General features: G+C 38.4%; 1 protein-coding gene and 1 long non-coding RNA gene across 2 annotated transcripts in view; both read left to right on the plus strand.

Moving 5' to 3' along the window:
- LOC6051215 (calpain-11) overlaps positions 1-22,951 on the plus strand; it is a 156,886-nt gene that overhangs the window by 93,968 nt on the left and 39,967 nt on the right. The gene's annotated exons all lie outside the window — the stretch shown is intronic.
- Positions 8,702-10,461, plus strand: LOC119766637. The gene is made up of 2 exons (XR_005277024.1): positions 8,702-9,708; positions 9,969-10,461. It is a non-coding gene; the product is annotated as an uncharacterized LOC119766637 (long non-coding RNA).

The following is a 22,951-nucleotide window of genomic DNA, read 5'->3' on the forward strand; positions in this document are numbered from 1 at the left end:
CTTCGAAATAAAAAACACTTCGGATTGTCAAGCTTATGTATGACGAAGACAAATCGTTGTCTTTTTTTCGATTGTCAAGCTTATGTATGACCCCTAAGCTACGCTAAAGTGATTCAGAATTTAAAATTCCAAGATGGCGGAGATGAAATATTTGAAAAATGCATTTTATAGTTTAACAGGCAATAAACTATTCGAATTTGATTCAAATAAACATAAAAAATAAAAAATAAACGAATAATTTTGTTTTCTTCGTGATTCGATTTTTCGAAGTCCCATACAAACCTTAGGATAATCAAACTTAGGATAATAGAAACTTCGGAAAATCGAGGTTTTGAATAATCGAGTCTAGACTGCATTTAATAAAAATTGGAATCTCTGGTTAAATTTCGTAACTTTAATAAATCTGATTAAAACACATTTTCAAACTTCAAGGTTTTTTTTTCGTTGCAGGTTCAAAGAAATTAGTTTATTTATCCTCATAGATAATGGTTACTTTTAAAATAGTTTATTGTTCTAGTACACATAATCCATGCAAATAAATTCAAATGAAACATTGAAAAATTGGTGCCCAAAAAAAAGGTTACTGTTCCCACAAATTCTAAAGGCTTTAGTACCGAGTAAATTCTTGAATATTTATTTCAAATATGTCGCATTACATAAAAAAAATCTGAGTAATTTCACGTTGAACTTATTTTATTTTAAAACTACTCATTGGAATTAAAATATATTTTTTTTTATATTTTCAGGACAGGCTAGAAATTACACAAAAAAAAGTGTTAATTTGGAAGATGAATATTACCTTTTTTATGGTGTAATTTTACCTCAATTTAGACTGAAAATGTGACATTACTCCAGAAATGTTTTAAAAATACACATTTTTAGAGGTAAAATTACACATTTTTTCTGACATTATGTAATATTACCATGATTTTTCTTTTGTAGCTCAAGTAATAATTTTTAAGAACTATTGAGTTGGAATCAAACTTTGAAAAGATCATAATAAAAATCTCATTGGAACAAACTCATCATTTTTTGCATTAGCACAAATAAAATATTTTGATAATAATTTAAAATTGACTGCATCCATCATTCGACTTAAATTGAGTCAATGCAGTCAATTTTAAATTATTATCAAAATATTTGCTTACATCGCAACTTGTATTTGGCGTTTTGGTAATCATATAAAATCATTATTTAAGAAATGTACGGTTTTATTACAAATATAAAACTTTTATACATCATAAATCTAATCACTTTTTATTCCTGTGCAACAACAACAAACCCGTCCTATCGCCGTCTTTACCACTTTAAGAACACCGATTAACTATCGCTCGAATTGGAAAATCCTGTCTGGTTTGGCGATTATTTTGTCTTATACTCCTTTTTTCGATCCATTCATTCATTCTCTCTCCCCTGTTGCTGGTGAGTGAGTGGGATCCCATATGGGATAATTGCTCCGATGTGCGGCTGTTGGGTTTCGCAAATAAAAAACCCACCACACCACACACTTTTTCCTGTTGGGCCATTTGCCACGTGTCACACACTTGCTTCAGCTCCAGCTCTGCCTGCCAGTGCACTTTAATCTCCATTCAGAGCTCGTTCATTGAGAGTGTGCTCGAGCGCGCGCGCGCGCTTTTGAGTGCGTTTAATTGATTAGTTATTTCCTTTCGCGTGTGGTGATCAGCTGAAATCGGTGAGAACATGCCACTTTGGCCTTTTGCTTTTGGCGCGCAAGTACGTTCGACTAACCATTAAAATATCCGACACGGTTCGCATTCTTCGACGGGTTGGTGGTTTAGTTTTAGGGCGCAGGATGTCGAAAACAGGCTCACGATGGGTTGTAGTCGGTGCACGGTGTCATCAGAAATAAATTTGAAACAAGTAATTTATTTTCATTAGTGTACAATAAACTTTTGTGAATTTAAAAAAAAAATATATATTTTTTCTGTTCTAAGATATACTAACAACTTGACTAAGTTGATTTTGCTAAACTTTTACCATTATAAGTTTAGCTGGAACCACTGTCTTGCATGCTCGAATGATTAATCATACGGAGCGACCGCACCGTGGCCGATGCGGGACCTAGGCCCTAACTCCGGGGAGTGAGCTTCCCAGCGTGAAACAGACCTTTAGTCTTTGGGAGCGCTTAGGCGGCCGTTCGCCGGGGGTTGCTTGCCTGGTCGGAAAGTGTTAATTAAATTGGTTCCGGAGGTGGTTCGGCCGTGCCCGGATCCCCAACCGGTGCGAAAAACAACCGACGACGGTCTAAAAAAACAAGACTACAACGAAAAAGCAAGAACTCACGTACCATTCTCGCGAATTAGTTACAAACGAAACGGAAAGGTAACTCTCCCCAGAGCGCAGGAGTTTCCAAATGAATGTGATTTGCATTCGTGAAGCCCCAGTTCCCATTGCAACCGCGGCGAATTCCGTTTCTGGGTTGGTCGGTTACTGGTACTGCAGTCACCTAGCTGAAGGTAGGTCGGTGGTGAACGGACTCAGGATGGGCGGTTCCAGTTCAATCGACCGTTCCTGGTTGGTGGCGCCCCTATGAACCCGGGGTTAAGCCACTGTGCTCAATCCGATTGGTTTGATCTAGTTAAGAAGGGTAAAAGTTTGCGTTTCGAGTGATTTTCTTGGCTTTTGTTGGATTGGATTTGGTTTGATTTTCCACTATTTAGCTATCCTTTTTAACACCTTGACTCCCTTTTTTCCAGGTGAAACTTTCTGAAGCGAAACATCCAAAAACCCAGAAAGCTTGTATACAACTGCGACTGCAAAATGCCGTCCTCCGAGGAAGGACTGATCAGCGATGATCCTTCCCCGTACGCGACGAGCGTTCTGTCCGATCGAGCTGCCAGCAGCAAATGTATGCTTTGTAATATTTGCATTTACGGTGTCGTCTAATTGGTTTTTGAGTTTGCTGTGTGACTGTGTGATTTACTAACATATTTGAAAAAAAGCAAAGATAATTTTCCGAAATCCAGCGAAGATAATACCGTTATCAGGGGTAACATTAGGTCTAAGAGGTGAAATTGGGTCATAAAAATTTCAACATTTTTGTATGACCCAATCTCACCCCCCAGACTCATTATAACCTCTGATGATGGTACAAATAATTATCAACAATCATCAAAGTTATTCAAAGTTTCTACATGGAGTAGACGGAAAATTCAACTATTCATATTATTTTGGCTGCAATGCAAAAATTGTTTGCGATCTAATAATAGTGTTTCATTTAGGCAAATGTTTCACGGATCGATCTGTACACATGGCTGGTCAAAATTTGAGCCAAATTCATGCAAGGGAATCCGTCGGCCAAAATCAAAACAGATTTGATTGAGATTTGAAATACATTGATATCTTAATGATTTCTTTTACCGTGTTCTAAATGATTAAGTGTTATAAACAGATTAACTTGATTGTAAAATATAATATATTGTTTCGTTTGCTATCAATTTTGAAAAATTAAAGAATTTACTTTACACTATTTAGAAGCAAAAAAAAAATCAGCGATACAATCATAAATATTGGATTTGTCTGAATGTAATTTACTGAAAGTTATTTATTTGAAAAAATATATTTGAAATTGAGTCTTTCTGCAAACTCACAAATATTTTCCGGAATTTTTGAATTTTCAGACCTTTTGAAATAGAAGCTATTTTTTATGATAAGAGTGTTAAAGATCTGTGAAAATTTTACCAAATAAGCCCTTTTTGTTTTTATACAACTAATGATATCCCGGAATCTTTTGGTTTGATTTTCAATGTCATAATATAAATATAATATGAAAAGTTGTTGAATTTTACGTTCTATTCAATAAAAAATATTCTACAAATCAATCCTTACATTTGAAAATGTCAAAATGTAGTTTTCTTAAGCTCTTAATCAGGGTTAAATAAAAAACAAATTTTTAGAAATGAGTCGAAAATTTCAAAATTCGCAGTGGTCTGAGAAGCTAAATCAGTTTGACGTAGGAATCGATTTCTAGAGATTTTTTTAAATAATATTTTAGCTGAAGCTGAAGTTTTTTTTCGATTTCTAAATAAAATTTATATTGAGCATAGAAAAATACCCCAAAACCTATGTATCCAAACAATTTTTAATGTAGTTTTCATAAAAATTTTCTATAGATTTTTTCATTATTGCAAAGAGGAAGTCTTAAGTCGGGCAATTGATTTTTCGCGATTTCGTGCAAGACGTGTATTCCGTGAAATGTGCCTTTAGCCATGAAACTTGATAAATATCGTGATCTATCGTGAAATTTAAATCAATCTATTGTCAAATTGCTCCTCAGTATATTTAAACTTATATTTCGTCGCCATCGTGCTAACTTGTCGTACGTGCATTTTGGGCCAAATTGAGTTAAGAACGCCATTTTGTGCAGCTCACAATGCCTCACCTTTTGACCTTCACAGATCCCCGAAATTCGATTTCAATCCTGAGATATTCAACAAAAACCGAAAAAACTCCGTGCATTTTTGTCACTTTACATATGAAAGTAGTTTCAATCTTGTCGTGCTATCTTGTCACTCCATGAAAATTGATGTAAGTGCGACAAAAGGCCAAAGGGATTTCAGGCCAGGAAAGTCAGGATGCGTTTGTCGCACGTACAAGCTAGACTACCGTAAACATTTGTAATTATAACTCGGGACTCCAGCAACCAACTTCAACCAAACTTTGGGACAATGCACAGAATGGTCAGCCAAACAAAACGTGTTTGTTATTGTTTACATTGCGTGCTCTCGTTTTTGTATATTCAAGGTCATACATTAAAACGCGTTTTTCTCGGAACGTCAAAATGGCGGGTGCGACAAGATAGCACGACGACGTCGATTTGTTAATTCAAACACGTTACAATATTTTAAAGTGGAGTTCTGAAAGCAGTAATTTAAAAAAATGTGATGAGTAAATTGAATATAACATCAAGAAAATAACAAGAATATACAGTTTTTTAATTCGATTTGGCTTAAAATTTATAAATTTGTAAAAGAACATTCGATAAACATTTTAAAAAGTTCATAATTTTAAGGAATTATCAACAACAATTGTTGGAAAAAACTGTCATAAATTAAATTATGCCATAACTTTTTCAACATTCAATTTTCCATTTCGCTGAAAAACATACACAATTTTATTTCACTTATTTTACTGATTATACTGATTATGATGAATCTTATATTTAGAATCGGCTTCATTATGCAGATATTTTAGCAAGTTTATTTGAATATTTTGTGTCAAAGGTTATGTTTTGCATCATAAACTACTAATAACATGTTCAGTAATGGATTTTAGTATAAATTTTTAAACAGATTTCTTGATTAAATTTCCTTGAGGTATTTAGACTCTAAATTTAAGGGTACCATACTGAGAAAAACGCATTTGAAGTTTGTCCCACGCATAAGGCTACATGTTAAGTTTTCACAAAAAAATTCTCCCTGATTTCTAGAACAAAGTACTGGCTCTTGAAAGTGCACACGATTTTTAAACAAACTGCATCAATAACTCAAAAGTGATGAAAAGGCATATAGGACATTTATGCGATCAGGGGCAGCATAGTACCGTGAAATTCCAATGTTTTGTAATTGACATGCCGCGAAATTATGTTTTTTGCCGAGAAAAATCACCAGCCCTGGTCTTAAGCTTTCAAATGCAACAAATATTTTATTTCTATCCTCAAAAAAAGACACAATAAATTTAAATGGTCCTTTTGGAAACCGTAGAATTGCTGTTACTTTTGGAAAAACCTCGCGAGTTTCTTTTTCGCCAAAAGACGCGTTTTTAAGTCCTCTAAATATGTTCCGAAGTCACCAAAATTATCGAAAAGTTATGGAATTCAAACTGCTTTTCATATAGAATGCTATAGAATAAACATATTTAAGGAAATAAATTTGGTGATTACATGATTTCATTAATTAAGGGAAGAACAAGAAAAACATACAAATTGGATCTCAGTTTGCATCAGTAAAGTTTGTTTAAATTTTTAGTTGGAACATATTCTTAAATCATGTTTTCAAATTTGTTACTTATGGTTAGATTCAATGAAATGCTTTAAATTGTTTTATCAAATTATTTTTATAATTAAGCAGAAATGTTGACAACAACCCGCATAAACGAGAACATTAAAAAAACTTTTTGTTAAATGGTTTTCTCACCATTTCAGAGATCGTAGTCACTATTTGAAAAATGGTAGGAAAACCTTAAAAATACCATATCGGAAATGGTACCCTACCATTTATCATAAAGTTCGACCATCTGAATTGAGGGTGGTTAGCAACCCGGATGAACGAGGATGATTTAGTGACCATAAAGAAACATTAAATTACTTTTTGGGAAATGTTGACGATTTGTCAAATTGTTGGTTCGAAAATATGGAGTTATGTTTTCACAAATAGTCAGTATTTGGAAAATTGTTAATTTAAATTTTAAATGCTGCAAGACTTTGATCATATTCCTGATTATGAATTAATTATTTGACAGATCTTATGTTTTTAGGGTAAAATGCAAACATGTAAAATTTTAGTGTAACACGTTGTTTGTGTACGTAGGACCTTTTCAGATAAAGTCTATTTATATATATTTTTTTAAATTTTAATCAAAATTCTTTTAAAGAAGCTGTTTTAACAAAATTAGAAATTAATATATTGTTTCTACAAAATAAGAAATATTTATGTTTTTTATTTAATCTACATGAAGTATAAACATAATTTTAGTTGTAACACATAGTTTCATAGCATCCAACTCGGGCAAAAATTTGTTGGTGACATCAACATTCAATTAGATGGCCTTTTAGTTTAATTATTGCAAAAGTGCAAAAAAACTATATAAGACACACACCCTAGTTTGAAATTCTAGAGTTTTTTATTAGGTCCTATAAACATATGAAAGACAATAGTTTATTCGTCCTTTTTAAAAAAACTCTGCAAAGTTTGCAATATTTCTAACTAAACCGATTCCCAACTATTTGCACTGCATTTTCAAAAAAAGTTTCATGCGTTTCAATGTCGTTGGTTGCATCCAAGTTTTAATGCATTCCACTTGTATCCAACATTGCATAATATAGATCGACTTAATTAATCAATCGACATGATCGACATAAATGGCCATACCCCTTTTGAACGTCTGTCAAAACACAAAGTTCGCGAACAACCAAACATTCAGCACAGTTCGTGGAGGAGGAAAAACCTTGTGCGCTCCGTATCCTTGTTCCGGTGGGACCTTTGCGTTCCGTTCCGACCGTGGATCCGCGCGGAATTTGCGACGAGTGAAGATCCCTTTTGGGTACTTGCCAAAGTGCACATTTTTGTGATTGTTTTGTGCGAAAATTTTCTCTCCCCCCACTTAGGGTCAAGGTTGACTTGTCCGTATTTTGGTCGGAGTGTCTCGCGTAGACCGGAATTGGACTGTCGGCAGGACATCGATGGCAAAAGGGGGTGCCGCAGGCGGAATGGGTGCCGGCGCTGAAGGACAACGAGCAGGCTGAGGTGCTGTACAATCTGTTTCAACGGCCGTAAGTTGGAACATGTTTCGTTTAATTATTTTGAGATGATCACAATCTTTCGTTTTCAGCGTAATCAAGTGCGAATCCTGGAGCACTGCGAAGCGTCCATTGTGCTGATCGCTGACGGCGTGATGCTGCTGTACGAAGATTTTGCATCGCTTCGATCTACCTGGTGTTGAACAAGGAATTGATCGAGCGGGTCAACGTGGACACGACCTACAGCCAAACTGCAAAGCACATGAGCCAGTTGCTGGAGCTGGGAATGCTCGCTCCGAAGCTTATCATTCCACATTTGTCCACGATGAGCGACGAACTGAGGAACCTGGAATCTTACGTGATGCGCAACTGTGTCCTGCATATCATGGGCGAAGCCATCGTGACCGAGCTGACCTAGGAGGAACTGGCCGATGAGCTGAAGGAAACACGCGATGACTTCCTGCATGATTTGTTCAACCACACGATGGACGTTTCGGCCCATGTCCGCTCGAAGGTGCTTCAGATTAGGCACTACATTCAGGGCCAGAACGCGGTTCCACTTAGCAGCTGGCAGCACCAGGTGCTGAAAGGTTCTGTCGAACGGCTCGAGGACAAGTCACTGCTGGTGCGCAAGAACTCGATCGCGTTGATCCTCGAGCATAATCCGTTCTCCGCTAAGCTCTCCTGGCGAAACTTCGCAATGAAGAACGGGACGGAAGACGGTCAGCTGCAGGAAATTCGCAACAAGATGTTCGAGCAGGACCCGGCGCTCAAGAAAACCCAACAGCAGTGGGTGTACTACATGATGTTCTCGAAAGCGTATTACGTCAAGACCCAGCACGGCCCGAACCTGAACGAGGAGTTCCAGAAAAGGAAAACGAGGTCAACTTCCTGAAGGATTCGATCCGTTTCGTGGAAATCGTCTATGCTGCAGGACATGGTGATGTCCAAGTCTCAAACGGATGTGTATGAAGCGATTGATTTCTTCACCTCGGCTTACCTTTTTGGGATCAAGGGAACCGAAAGTGGAATGCAGCAGAATGAGCAGTTCCAGTGCCGAGCGATGGAACTGTAAGACGCGCTGACGCGGCAGGACATGGTGCAGCATTTACGCGGGGTCACGTCAAGCTGGACCTGCCCAAAGAGAGAGTGAGTCGATTTTTTATGATGTCCCGTTTTTGATAAACTCACGGTTTGAAATTTGTCGCAATTGTTCTTGCTGTTTGGTGGCAACGTAACCGGCCAGAACATTGAAACGATGTGATTTTGTTATATCTAAGTAACTTTTAAAAATGGTACTGAATTAAAAATGCGGAACTTAGAATTTTGCTTTGTATTTTACACCAAAAACTTGTATGTGGTGAAAGGCTATTCCACAAAGCGCGCGCTCTCTCTCTTTTGTGTTTATATTTCTGTTTTCGCCCGTCGCGCGCAGCGACAGTCAAAAGAGGTCTGCGCTGAAAGTTGACAAGTCAAAACTCCTCTTGTTTTGGTGCGTTTCGTCGTGGTCGTCACGGTTCGCGGTTGTTTATAAGCATCTTCACTATTTTCGCGTTCGTGTTTTGTTTTCAAAAGTGAGTGTAAAAGAACTGCCTTCCATCCTCACAGCAAGTATTGGCTGCGTTTGTTTACATCCGTGAGCAGCTAGAAAAAAAAAAGTTCCATCCTTCCGTCCAGCGGGATCGAAGTCGCCGAGGAGGAAAAACAATACAAAGGTGACAATTGAGTGGTTTTCCGGATCGTTTGTTTACAGAAGTGTTTGCTTCTAGAGTGCTACGTGAAAATCCACCAGGTTTGTTTACTTCCAAGAACCAACCAAAACAAATCAACCGGATAACCACGCAAATTTTTATTAAATTTTAATGCAAACAATCATGTTGTTTCAGATTTCGACGAAAAGTACCTTTTCAGATTTGTGATTCCTACCCCGGCTGCCACCAACAAGGACGCGTTTTTAGCGACAGATTCTCTCGGTGAATCCCGAATTGTGTGGACCTGTTCTTGTGCATTCTAGTCGACATTGTCGAGGATGGTCGTGGGCAAAGTTCGTCGCGGCCATTTAGATAGGTATATTTAGCTTATCTTCCCTCCTCCTCTTCGTCCTCCTCTTGAGTAAAAAGTCTTTTCGAGCGGCCAAGCAGCAGTTGATATTCTGTTGACGGAGCTGGCAATAGAACCAATGCAGCCCGAGAGTTTTCGGCCTAAATGGAAACATCACAAAGAATGTACTGGTATGTATGTCGAGAAGTTTCATTTCTTATTCCCATTTGCTTTTTTTTATGTGAATCTCGTTGTTTGCCCATCAAACATAATTCGAATAAATCAGAAGTACTCTGTTTGATTTGCACTTTCTCTAAATTCTCTCATTTCAAATGTGCAACTCGATTTATTTGCAGATTTTGTATTCAACGTAGAGTGGAATATCACCATGGGACTTGAATATTATATTGTAAATAAATACATTGTGGTTTATTTTGTTTTATTTTTCTAGGTTTGTACCTGAAGCATGCTTTGATCTTAAAATGAATTTCGTCAAGTGCGACAGGTCATCAGGGTGCGACACGCTCTCATCAACCAGCGGTGCCACTTTTATCTAAACTCGAAGCTTCCAAACTACGAATAACCGGCGTGATATAGCTGCGCCGTTTCCTATCGCAAGCGATTTCAAGTCAAGCAGAGTACCTAATTGACGACGTCCACAGGATGGCGAAGATGGAGCTGGCATCGAAAATGCTACAGTTGTGCTGGATGGGGCGTACGACTTTGATCAACATCCTGCTGTAGCGAAAGTTTCCTTCAGATTTGTTTAACTTAGAATTAGAAATGTCTTTTTTTTGACAAGTCAAACCTTTAGACACACGCAATACCTCTTCCTCCCGAAATTAAACACCAGTTAAAAGGAACCCCCTTTTTTAGCTTAGGATTTTTCGATCATTGTACTACTAAAATGACAAAATAAATTAAAACATTTGGACAAAGTAAAACTGCACTGTTTTTTGCTCAAAATCCCGAAAACCCTTAAAAATTGATGTTAATTCGAATTGTTACAACTATTTCTCAAAATGTAACGCGCCATGGAAAATCACTCAAATAACTATTTAAAACCATAAAAAACCGTTTGAGAAATGGTGAAATCCCTAAAATATATACGCAAAAATGAACTTTCAAAAAGAATTTGACAAAGTGTCGCTAGAAGAAAAAATCAAATAGTGAATATTGCTAACAACATATATGGGGAATAGTTCACTATTTGAGAGACAGTGAGGAATTAAAAAAAATATTTACCAAATAGTTGCTATACAATTTGGTAAAAGGTTGATTGAATATTTAACAAATGATTTTCAAACGTTTTTTTTCTATGCGGGAACGGTAACCTTAAAAATCCCCGAACAACGTTTCGTCAAATTACCATTTGTGTAATGGTAAAAATAAAGTCTATTTTCGCGAAAAAGCGACCTTTTTCTTCCGGTTTTTACTATTTCAGAAAAGGTTTTTAAATGGTATTATAAGGTTGTTCGCACAATTTTTAACCTTGCTGCTACTATTTTAGAAATGGTTCGTAAATGGTTTTTAAGGGTTTTTCTTGCAATTTTTACATAGCGCTACTATTTTGGAAATAGTTTTCATATGGTTATTTAAGGTTTATCCTACATTTTTCCCAGTTTCACTATTTCAGAAATAGTTTTCAAATGGTAAATTAAAGTTTATCATACAAATTTACAATTTTTGAGAAATAGTTTTGAAATAGTTTTTAAAAGTTTTTCTTACATTTTTTACCTACCTATTTTTTTACAGAATTGTTCACTTTTTGACGGATGGTTCACAGCAATAATATTTGAACTTTAGCGGCATAAATTCTAGTTGAATGTTGATTCTGTTTAGTTGATCATACTGCCAAAATCAGCCAAACCTGAAAAAGTAAGAAGAAAAAATCACAAAGTATCAAGTTGAATATAATATTCAAATATCATATGTACTTATCTGATTATTCAGATTGATTGATGCCAATCGTTTGTTCGCTTTGTCGCATCCTCGGCGGAACAATATTTTCGGCCGTCTGCCGGCAAAATCTCTTTTGATCACCGATCGAGTTCTCCAGCACCAGCTGTTCCGTTTTTATCAAGTTCTCCACGGCGCTGAAATGATCAACAAGAAAAATATAAACAAAGTATCTGGTAAATTAAATGATTTGTTTGAAAATTATACCTGCGCACAAAACGTAAACAACGACCAGCCGCACAAACGTTTTACTTCAGACTGTTTTTGCCTGCGCTAAGCGCTTGCCTGCGCGAGAGCAGGTAACGAAGCGTAGCGAGAGAAGAGAAAAGAGAGAACGCGCAAGGCAAATATTTTTTTTGCGTTGAATATAAATTATTGATAAATTGATTTAGAAATTAAATGCAAAAAGAGATTCTGCATTCAAAAGAAGGCAAGTCCTAACTTTTTTGATGACTGTGTTTCCTTTGATGGTTGGTGTAGATTATGCGAAACAAGGAATAACTTTCGCAGAGGATCTGAAACTTAATTTCGCCGGGACAAAACGCCCTATTTGTTTAAACTATCACACTACACCTCCACATCACCGATTCCGTTGATGCTAGAGAACGGAACCGTAATTCCGCTGGTCAATCTAACTGACCTGACACTGTGAAGATCGACGTGCGATGGTAGAGAGCGGTCCAAACGAATTTAACAACTTCCGCTCGTCACACTCGAGACATTCGTCGCTGACCTAGCGGAGAGTCGAAATCGACATCGGCACAGGTGCCACGACACTAGTGATTTCGTCCAACCAGTCTAGAAACACTGTTTTGTTCTGGCCATAATGTGTTAACATTATGGAGCAATAGCGGCCAAAAAACCCAACGCTGCCATAGTGATACGATCACTCACCGAAACACCGCGAATCAAAACTACAGATTGTCGAGGGAGACAGATTGGCCGATGCAAAATAAATCGGCACTGGCAACGTATGTTTTGCGCTTGCAACACTGCCAGTTTTGCTGGGCGTAAAGGGCGATTGGTGTCCAGCACGTTTGGTTTCCAGAAACATTGGCCAATCTGTTTGCCTTGACAATCTGTAATCAAAACCCGTCGAATTTCGCTCTAGTTTCTAGTTTCTTCTGAGCAGGTCGTTTGCGCATTTGCGACGGCGAAGGAGTTGCGCTCCCGCTTGAGCAGGTTCGGGTCGAGGTACTGGTTGAGCTGCTTCCGCCGGACGTGCCGCGCCTCGATCTTCATGCCGTCGCGTGTCGTCTCGAGGACCTTGATGTGCACCTGAAAGAAAACAACTCGGTTAGAGACGCGTTTTTTTGGCTGTAGAATCGCTCAACGCACCGCATGTTTATGCACGGCATCGGTAAATTTCTGGATGCTTTCGGTCAGGTCCACGTTCAGGTTCTCTTACCGCTCTGACCCCTTGAACCAGAGCGAGCAGTGTTGTCTGCGCCCTCGCCGCCGTCGTCCTTTTGGTTTTAGTCCTGCTGCTCGAAGCACTTCGGGTTGACGTGGGCCAGGTTGATGGGCAGGATTCGCTCCAGGTTCTGGATTAGGTAGCGGATCTTGGACTCGACCAGTCCGCACCACTCGAGGTGGTCGTCGGTGTTGTTCGAGGTCACGAGTGTAGAGTACGATAAAGTAGCGATACTTGAAGAAGAAGCTCGGCGCCTCGAACAGCTTGTCCCAGCCGGCCTTGTCGAGCATGATTTCGTCCGTGATCTGCATGCCGCGGTTGAACTCGTTCAGCATGACCTTCCGCGTCGACCTAGACACGTGGAAGGTCGAGTTTTGTTGCGGATATGCCGGCGTGATGATCGACATCAGGTGGAATTGGCCCTGCACGTTCACCCGCGGATCCCACAATTGAAAGCCCAGATTCTGGCGCAACTTCCAGCGCGAAAATACCAGAAAGCACTTGTGCACCTGCGTGGCCGCGACGACATTCAGGAGCTGACACGTCCTGGCCACCAGCATAGCCCACGACACACCTCCAAAGTAACCCAAAGAGTTGGAGTAGATTCCATGCTCTGAAAACAGAAAAAAAACAGTGAAAAGAAGAAAACCCTAATATTAACAAAAACCCTAAAAGTTGGTTGGTATCTCAACTTACACTTCGCCCACAGCTTGATCGAACGCAGCGCCAGCCGAAAGTTGTCAATGTTGGGCACCGGCCGTAGGATCTCGTCGGTGGCGCGGCACCCGTTCAGACTGCGCACCAACTTGGGGTCCAGATTCTTCAGCAGCATATCTTCGCGCAGGTCAAATTTGTCCGGAATCTCCTTCAGCGCCAACCGCGCAAACAGCAAATCAATCTTGATGCCGTCAAACTTCATCTTGACGACCGGCACAAGCGCCTCCTCGACGGCGCGGTACTGTCACCTCGGGCTGTTTTTTCAGCAGCTCGAAGAACGACCCAAAGTAGTCCTGCCGTTCGATGTTGCGCGGCGCCACGCACAACGCGTCAATATTCGTCCCCTTGTGGTTAACGCTCAGCCGGTACGACCCAAAAGTGTAGATCTTCCCGCCGAGCTTCTCGGCCAGCACTTCCGGCATGTTCTTCGAGATGGACACATTGCGTACCCACTGCTTGACCAGCGTGTTCAGCTTGGACAGAATCTCCATCCGGTGGTTCAGCTTGGACTCGTCCTCAAACACGTTGTACGGCTCGAGCGCCTTCTGCAGCTCCACCGTCTTGGTGTGGTCTTCCTTCTTCGGTTCCGCCAAACTGATGGCCGACGTCATGCCCATCAGTTTTGTTGCTGCCAGCCGATGCTGCTGCTGCGGCCGCCGCGTGCTCAACGAAAAAAAAAACTTTGACGGCACAGGGAAAGTAAAAAATCAAAACAAACATTCCTCCTCCAACGCAAGGCTGTATATCATAGGTAGAAAGCCATGCCTCCAACGAACGTTGCACCAAATGCAACACCAAGTTGACAGTGTCATTTTGGATTTGAACTTGATTTTGAGTACCTCCAGCTGACAGTGTACTAATTATTCAGTTCAACTGCGATTACATTTTTTTGGTAAACGTAGTTGAATTGAAAAAATCGTATGAAAAAGTGCGAAACGCATTAGCAATGTGCGATTTTCAGTTACAGTGTACACCTACCAAAATAAAATGTGGTAATCTCCGGCAATTCCTCAAAATGATCAACCCACATTTTGCGTGTATCGCCCCGTTTTGACAATTCTCCCCTCCTTCGCAAACGCCCTCCCAGTCACGGCTTTCTAGCAGGATTCTGGAAGAGTTCTCATTCTAACAGCATTCTAGCAGAAATGTTCCACTATTCTTACAGGAGTCTGGCAGAACCAGCTGTGCTAGACTATTTCGTGACTGGGCTCGCGCTGATTCATCTGTCAATCTGTGTCCTGTCACCTGTGAGCAACCGGCGCAACCGAAACAAAAACAAAAATTCTTCGTCGCAAGTCCTGTTAAAAAGTGCTGTTTTAGTGAATTTCTGCTTAAAAACTGGCTGAAAGATGGTCGAATCGGTGGCAGACGAGTGCAAGAACCCGTTGGACGGCACGCCGCAGAACATGCTGGACATGTTTGCTGCGGGCGATCGGAGCAGAATCTCCAAACTGATTCGGAATTTAGAGGGGGCCAAGCTGACCGAGGACCTGGTGGAGGAGGCGTACCAGAACTGCTAGCCAAATACTAGGAGAAGCTGCACCTGCTACACGGATGTTTGGAGGAGCTGTATTCTGGGGTAAACTTCTTTATGGGAAATCGGGAGAGGCTGATGACGCACCGGGCGACTAAATAACCACCAGAATTTCCAAAAACAGATTCTGCTTTTTTTGAGTTTTTTTTTATAGAACATTAAAAAAAACGAACACTCAAATGTTGGGCTTCGTATTGGGTTATTTGAAGAACTGAGAGCGGCGGATCATTTGCCTGATGTAGCTTTCGATGCTGGTGTTTAATCGGTTCGATTTTAGTTGGCTGGATGAGAATAAAGGGGATCAACCACGATTGATCGGATTTGCAAGGAAAGTTGTTGCATGGTGGACAGATGTACGCCGTTAGCGGATTTTTAAGCGTCGATTGTTCTAATCCGGTTTATTTGGGCTATTGCTTTGATTGGACCATTTTTGCATCATGGTAGATCCAAACATAGGGCCGCTGTCGCATGCGTTTTAAAACACGGCGAACGGATTGCTTCCATTTGTGGAGGGTCTGGCCGAATGGGTACTCCTCCTGGATTAAGAAAAGATTGGCAGGGACCAAGAATTAGCCGTGCAAATTCGAGATTCTTCAAATAATAGAAACGATTTTCAAAGAAAGTGCTCCCGTATTGTTAACATCACTTTATTTTTTTGCTTGAGGGGCGCCGAAATGAGGAAGGGAGGGGGGGGGGGCTACGGGACATTTTGCCTCCCCTCCCCTTCCCCCAATCATTTTTATCCTTGACGAGAAAGGCTGCCCTCCACAAACAAAAAAAAACGGAAAAACCTTATTACGTTTCGAGGCTCAACTTTTATTCAAAATAATAAAGCTAGAGTAAAAAAATGCTTCATTAGAAAATAAACCTTTTTGAAAGCAAAATTTCGAACGGTTATTTAATATTTATAGATGGTACTCGCGTATCGAAGTTGATCATTTCAACTTTAAAATAACGTTTTGATTTAGGATAACCATTTCAGTAACCATCCTCAAATAGTTTTTCAAAGTCATTCAGAAAAAAAATCACCATTGCCAACTTTTTAAAAACCTTAATAAAAATGGTAACTATTTGACAAATAATCATCCAAGTTCGCCATTTGAACCATTTGAACTTTAAAATTACCTTATGATTTAGGGTAACCATTTGAAAAAACATCGGCAAATAGTTTTTTAAAGTTATCAAGAAAATTGTTGACCATTACAAACATTAAAATAACTCTATTACTTATGGTGACCATTTGACAAATAGTCATCAAGGTCCGCCAAATAACATTATTACAAATGGTGACCTTATCTCATAAGGTTTTTTTAAGTTCCTCACCAGAATCGATATAGTTTTCGTTTATCCGGGAATCCTATTACATTTTCAGAATTTTTTTTCTGTTTTTTTTTAAGTTCGATCGGGAAACTAAATGTTTTTTTACCCTGAAAATTTTCAGCAGACTTTTCTTTATTTGTCTACATGAGTTAGTATAAGCCACTCCAAAAATATGAGTTGACGATTCAACTATTTCATGTTGCAATGAAAAGTAGAGAGAGATCACATAAATAATTCAGTTAAAATTCCATAGGCAAATATGTCTCATGATATCCAACATATGAATTTGTTCCACGGTTTATATTTCCATAAATCTATAGAAAAAATCCCCTAAATAGTACTCTAACTAATACGCTATCCCCTTCTATGGTAATCACCCATCTATCCATCAAAACGCCACAACAAGCTGCCAGAAAGTCAATCAATCAGCTATCGACCAGATTTGAGCCCGATTAGCGAACGGAGAAATAAAAATTCGGTCACCCTCCATGACGTGCACGAACCACGCCGCCTCACCGGGGGACGCATGAGAAAATGCCATTTCGAGCGTTTTGCTCGAAAACTGCATCCAAACAAAGCCCGCGGCTTACCGGTAATAAATATGAATGAAGTTGTGGCGCATGATTCATTTTTTTTTTGTTTTGAGCCAACTAGTCGATTGAGGGGGATGGGGTTGGGGGCCTCACCTTAACAAGAGTGGCCGCTGGTGGTGGCCCGTTGATGGAGTTTCGACCGCCGCAGATCGTGAGCAATAAAATTGTATCAATTTCTTAAGTTCATTAGGCAGCTGCTAGCGAGGTTGCGGGAGGGAGAAAGAGTTTGACGGCGAAAGCATGCACTGTCAGCGCCGAACTGGGAGCTTTGAGCTAATTTTGCTAATACAGTTTTGCACCTTCTCTAAGCTGGAAGCTGACGGCGGTCATTTCCAAAGGATGGTGTGTGGGAGTGCCTTGAAGGAACGCGATGGAATTTGCTGTTGAGTACGGCTAGAACGTGTCTATTTTGTTCGTGATGGAGCGTTTGATTGCTTCTGCAACTTTAAATTCAAGAAATTTAATGAAAATATCACTTTGAATTGTTAACAATAATGGGTTTCTCGACAGCAAAAATGTTATCACCATTCTGTTGTAATTCCCATAAAAATAACAAACCATTGAGTTCGGTTTCTTTTGCGCCTTGTAGAATTACATAACAACCTTCGAACGGTACACTCATGATTTATAACTCTTTTTTTTTGTTTTGCTGTCCCTCTCACTAAACATCGAATTAATTACAACCCTCACAACAAGCTGCCTCCAGCCAACTAAATTACCCCATGCTACGAACCCGAACGTAGATGTCACCGCCACCGCAGCATAATTGCGACGATTAGTCCGCGCCCGGCCTTAAGAGACCAAGCTTCTGCCAGCACATAACAATGGATTATTAAGCTCAACCCATTTCACGACGACCACTTCATGACAACGCGGGCGTGCGCGGGGGTCGTCGTCGACAAACTAATAAAACAAACGACATCAACGGCGGCGGTAATTGGCGACGAACCCCGTTCGATTGCTATCTTCAGCTTCAAGTCTCGGACGGAAGTGTTCCTCTCAGATATTGCGCGGCGACAACACAATGAACGACTTCGATCTCGGGTGATGGTATGGCACAAGCCACCTAAAGGAAAGATTTCACCCCAGAGTGCTGTCAGGAAGCACTAAACACGTGTTATCTGGTGCAACCTTTACGACTGTTCCCTTGCTGTGAACAGTGCAGTGGAGCTACCCGGCTTCGGGGTGGGCTCGCAACGACTTCTCGCTGGGGCCCCTCGGTCACTGGGCGGAGAGAAAGACTAGGTTATGTAACCGTCAAGTCGTTATCTTTAAGTGGTTATCGACAAGCCCATTGGCATACCAGCGGAGAGAAGTTCTCTCGAAAATGGTTGAATTGTGGTGATTGAAAAAATAAATAAATAAAAATTGCTAAGATATTTTTTGTATATGATCAAATGAAAAATCAATTTCCTGTATTGTCTTGCAAAGTTTAATCTTTTCATTGCTTCAAGTGCATAAAACATTGAACCACGAGGTCTTAAAACTTGTAATTTTTGAGCCAGATTTTTTTTCGTTGGATAATCGTCTCTTGCTTAGCCCATCTCCCTCTAAATAGACCACGTGGTTTGGAATGACCCTTTGCACTTTTAATTTTTCTTGAAGATGTTTAATTTGATTTTAATTCATCATGACAAATGATTTATTCATAAATGATTTTCATAAATTAAGCAATGAGTAATTGTTAATAAATAAAACTTTTTTTTTCAAATGCATTTTTTATATGAGAAAATAAATAACAGTGAAGATATATTTTTAAATTTCACGTATTTATCAAAAAGTATCAAAACATTATACTCATTGATAAGATTATGCGATTTTTTTATCAAAGGAATGATTTCAATAACAAAATAATCTATTTAATTTGGTGATTTGAAAGATAAATAAATAAAATTGTGAGTAACGAATTGACAATTTGAATTTTTCACAGTACCAGTACGAAGGAACAAAAAACTTTGATTAAATTTTAACTGTCTTTATTTTTGCTAAAATATTTAGTTGGCATTATATATGTTTAAAAATGTTTAGAAACTATTAGTAATTTTGATATTATGTCACCAAATGTTGTATGAAATTCAAACAGCTTTTTAGTTCAATATTACCCCATTTTTCTGAGAATAAAATTTTCTGAGAAAAATACAACAATGATTGAGTTCCTAAAAAAAACTAAGTAAACTCTAACATAATAAACAAAAAAACTAATAGCTAAAAAAAGATTTAAATAAAACACGTACAAGCTTTTATGATAAACATATAAAATTCCAACTAAATTTTAAAAATTTGAGCTGAAATCAGACAAGTACAAATTGTATTTGAAGTTTGTGTCTATTATGTTGTTAAGATCGGAGAGAGGAAAGGAGGGATTTTTTTTCAGATTTTCAGATAAACTTTCATAATTTTGAAACAAAAAAATCCCAATATGCTCTTTACATTATTGCAGCTATGTTAATTTCAAAAATATTACAAATATGTATAAAATAACGAAAATATTTGTTTCCAAAATTTATCTTTGTTCATTTTCTTAAAACCTTTTTGATTAACATAATAAATTCCAAAAAGATATTGAAATATTTGACTTGATATTAGACAGATCGGAGAGAGGAAAGTAGGGAATTTTTCAGATTTTCAGATAATTTTCATAATATTCATAATTTTGAAACAAAAAATCACAATATGCTCTATTTAAAATTACAGCTTTGCTAATTTCAAAAATATTACAAATATCTATAAAATAACGAAAATATTTGTTTCCAAAATTTGGTCTACCTTTTCTAATCCATGCCAAAGAATATAAACTTTGAATAAAATTTATAATAGCTTTTTATTGCTGAAATGTTTAGTTGAAATTTAATGCGTTTAAAAGCATTTGTTTATAAATCAAATTTGTGGCATTTTACGTTAAATATTTTCTGCATTTCTCTGGAGATAAAATTGTCTGAAAAAAAAACTAGCTATGATTCTGTTCTTATTGGACCGATCCGAAACAAAAAAACACACACACAAACTTATATTTGTTCATGTTTTTAAGCCTTTTTGATTAACATAATAAATTTCAAAAAGATATTGAAATATTAAATTTTCAAACTCTATGGAATGTTTTGTCTTCTGGCTCTGGAATTTTTTTTATTTTGAGATACAATTTGATAATTTTAAAACAAACAGTATTACAAAAATCTTAAAAAATATGTGCAGCAACCTCAATGTTGTTAGAAAAAAAATACCATGTAGAAGCCAGTCCTTGTTTTTAAAGATTACTTTTTTCAAAACTGTTATTCGAAAAATCGCGATAACTCTTTATAGTTACAAGCAAACCCCTTATGTTTATTTATCAAATTATATGTAATTGTCTGCAACTTTGTAGAATATTTTTACACTTTAAAAATAATTCTGCAAAGTTTACTAACTAAACACGAAATTTCAAATATTTGAAAAAATAAAAAAAAAGTATATTAAATATCCCATAGAATGACAAGCCCTCAAAAAAATTACAGTTAAGTAACAAAAATTGTAGAATTTTCAAAAATATTTTTGTATTTTTTTCCATGAAAAATATTTTTTTTACGGAAATCTAAATACGCCATCAAATCGGGCATCCAATTTTACCTAAAAGTCCCTTTGACACCAAATTTCAAAATCATTACCATTAAAAAAATGTGTAAATTTGTAAGGTGTAATTTTGGAAGGTTGAATATTACCTCTTTTATGATGAAATTTTACCTCAAGTCTAATCTAATCTAATCTAATCGAACACAAGCGCAGCCAGTCCGAAGAAAGCATCCTGGAAGAACTTGCGGTTAGATTACGCCTCAAGTCCTTTCTTGTCAATATTAATAATTGCAGTACATCCGAGTAACCCCAAAAATGTACAGCAAAAATTAAAGCGGCCAGGCCTACTGCGTTGCATTAACCGCAGAGACAGATTCGGTGAACGGATCCCATTTCACAGAATCAACAGGGGAGGAAGGATGCGTGGACATACCGTACCAAACGCTCCGAATCAGTTAGGTGTGGTGTGTAAGTGTAAATTGGCAAATAATTATATTATTAGGAGGGAAGTGGAATTGGGCAATTGAAGTTGGGGAAAATGGGAATTGGGAAAAGGATAATGGGGAAAGGATAGAAGGGTTATTTAATAATATCATAATATAGAGGAATATAACAATTTCACAACTTATAATGGAAAGCTCTCACCAAGCAACAGCAAATCTTTAACATAAAGCTCAAATCTTCAAAAGACGCCGCGAGGTGGTATCCCGATCGTCAGATTCCAGGGTCTTCTCAGGGGACAGGTCGATCATTTGACGTGAACACTTTCACTTTTGCACTGAGTATGTCCGCTCCCAACCAATATTTCCCCATGGTTTGGTGGTTCTAACAAAGAAGTTGCACTTATGGCCTGTTTTGAAAACTATACAAAATCTTTTCACAAGAAAATGTGAACTTTTTGCAAACCAATTGAAAAACGACAACTTTTAAATTCTCTAGAAGAATTTCGAACCCGATGGAATTTTACCTCAAGTTAGACTGAAAAAGCGACATTACAACAGATAAGTTTTCAGAGGTAAAATTACAATTTTTTTCTGACATAAAAGACATCAGATTTCCAGGTGTAATATTACCATGATTTTTATTTCTGTGTGCCAATTATTAAAACAACACGTCTTTTTTTAAGTGTTCTAAAATGGAAGGGGTCGAACCGCTGTCACGAGATATTGGAAAATTGATCTTAGTTTCGTGATCAGGAACAAAAATTACCCTTGGAACAAAGTTTCTCGCGAATCTAGGGGTCGGGGCAACTTTTTCCGATTTCATGTTAGTTGGCGAAAAATTATTCAATAATTCACTGATATTGATGTTAAAACTGAATTTAGAATCCCAATTTAGGAGAAATTGGCCTTTTTCATACCAAATTTTAATTCTGATTTCCCGGAGAATCGCCCAACAAACAAAAAAAGCGACTCTCCCTCGACAAACCTCACAGCCATCAGCCACAAACCAATAGAAACGGGGCCGCGTGTCGCGCGCCGCTCGTTCTGGGATTTGGCCCAAGCCACCACGGCGGTGGTGCATATGAGATGTTGTACAACGATCGCTTATCGCTAGCAGCTATCGCCGGGGCGGGTACAAATGACATCAACACTTCCACGTTCGTTAGCAGCAGCTAGGGCGGTTGATCGCTTATGCCATGAGAAGGAGCAGGTCGAACTGCGGGGAAAATGTTCTTTCCGCTAGGCAGAACAGATTTTGTTAATTTATTTCGCGATGAGTTCAACCAGTTCCACCTTCAAGTTTTGCTGCTGGTTCACATGGGATCCGGTATGGGTTGGGAATATTTATAATAAATTCAGCTGGGCTGATGGTACTTCCCGGTTTGTCGGTTGGGCTAGCTGAGCGGCGGGTGGTGCTCTGAAACTTTATAAACGGCCCTACCCAGTCTACCAGGTTTTTATTTTTTATTTTATTCTATAATTCAATTTTGTCATTTTATCTAAATCATTATTTTTTATGAAAATTGATAATTGCATTTTTTTCGATTTTAAATAAAGATTATTTAGTACAATTTTGCATCGGTAGAATTTCTTTAACAAACATGGGGCAACCCTGCACCGGCAAATAACCTTTGCGTGACTCATAAATCCGCTCCTTCCGAATGGAACACGAAATCTAATGAGTAGTTTGCTGGCGATTTATTTCCTTCTGAACCAACCTGCTCCCAGTATTACTATTTTCCCGCCGAATCGGGCTACCGATTTTTCGTTGGACCTGTTCCCGTTCGTAAATTGCGCGCAGTCAGCCAACTGTAGAGCAGCAGCAGCAGCATATCGTGTAACGTCAGTTTAATTGCGATTTATTACCGCGGGGCGGTCAAAGTGTGACGCGGCGGTGGGTTTTGCCGG

The sequence above is a fragment of the Culex quinquefasciatus genome, chromosome 2 (genome assembly GCF_015732765.1).
Source record: "Culex quinquefasciatus strain JHB chromosome 2, VPISU_Cqui_1.0_pri_paternal, whole genome shotgun sequence".
In the NCBI taxonomy this organism is placed as follows: Eukaryota; Metazoa; Arthropoda; class Insecta; order Diptera; family Culicidae; genus Culex; species Culex quinquefasciatus.